This window comes from Schistocerca cancellata, chromosome 2 (genome assembly GCF_023864275.1).
Source record: "Schistocerca cancellata isolate TAMUIC-IGC-003103 chromosome 2, iqSchCanc2.1, whole genome shotgun sequence".
In the NCBI taxonomy this organism is placed as follows: Eukaryota; Metazoa; Arthropoda; class Insecta; order Orthoptera; family Acrididae; genus Schistocerca; species Schistocerca cancellata.
In genome coordinates, this window is record NC_064627.1 from 786,367,789 (window position 1) to 786,368,726 (window position 938).

Genomic DNA, 938 nt, shown 5'->3' on the forward strand with positions numbered 1-938 from the left:
ATGAAGAATAGATGCCTGCCGCAGCACGCTTTGTGTAGCACTACGGTGATGAAGGGACCGTTTGATATGGCAAGAATCTGACACCAGTAAATTACATGGGTCGATTGCTGTAGAAGAGCCGACAGTAATCTTGCATGCAACGGAAGACAAAGGTTGTCTTTGCAGAACATGTGCACCGTGAGTGGAGATGAACCTCAATCGTGGAGCAGTCTACCGTCATCTGATTAGCGACGACGACAAAGGCGCGTAGTTAAGAGTTTCTCACTATTAGTTACGTTCACACTTCAACAGAGCTGTGACAAGGCGAGTGCAGTGAGCTCAGGAAAGCCAGAATGAAGCGCACTTGAAGTAGTCCTGAAGAAATGGATTATAAATTTTGCCGGCCAGAATGGAGCTACGAGCGTTCTGAGTTACTGAATACGGTGCACTATGGGAGCAAGAGCATTTGACAGTAAAATGACGCGATATCCGTGTAGCACACGACATTTATTATCCCTGCATACGCAGACGTGACGTTATCTCGGAAATGGAATCCGAAAAGGGGTTTAAAAAGAAGTCATGTTTCCGCCCGGGATCGAACCGGGGACCTTCTGCGTGTAAAGCAGACGTGATAACCGCTACACCACGGAAACGACGGCTCTGCGGATGTTCTACCTGGAAACCCGTAGTGGCAACAGATTTTTCCTGCGTAAGCAAGGGCATCGGCTACGAGCTCCCTCCGATTCTAGAAGTTGCTATTGTAAAAGACATCGATGAAAACAATCAAACCGCAACAGCCAGGGAGAACGCTGGGTGAGCAGCAGCTCTGCATGGTGATACCAAGAAAGGAGACGTCAGTCATGTGCAGCGCTTAGACGCTACGAACAGGCTCGTTGGTCTAGGGGTATGATTCCTGCTTCGGGTGCAGGAGGTCCAGGGTTCAAATCCCGGACGAGCCC

General features: G+C 49.5%; 2 non-coding genes across 2 annotated transcripts; one reads left to right on the forward strand and one right to left on the reverse strand.

Annotated features, from left to right (window-relative positions):
• Window positions 1–559: 559 nt before the first annotated feature.
• Trnav-uac (transfer RNA valine (anticodon UAC)) lies at window positions 560–632 on the reverse strand. Its single transcript has one exon. It is a non-coding gene; the product is annotated as a tRNA-Val (tRNA).
• A 234-nt stretch (window positions 633–866) lies between these two features.
• Trnap-cgg (transfer RNA proline (anticodon CGG)) lies at window positions 867–938 on the forward strand. The gene has a single exon. It is a non-coding gene; the product is annotated as a tRNA-Pro (tRNA).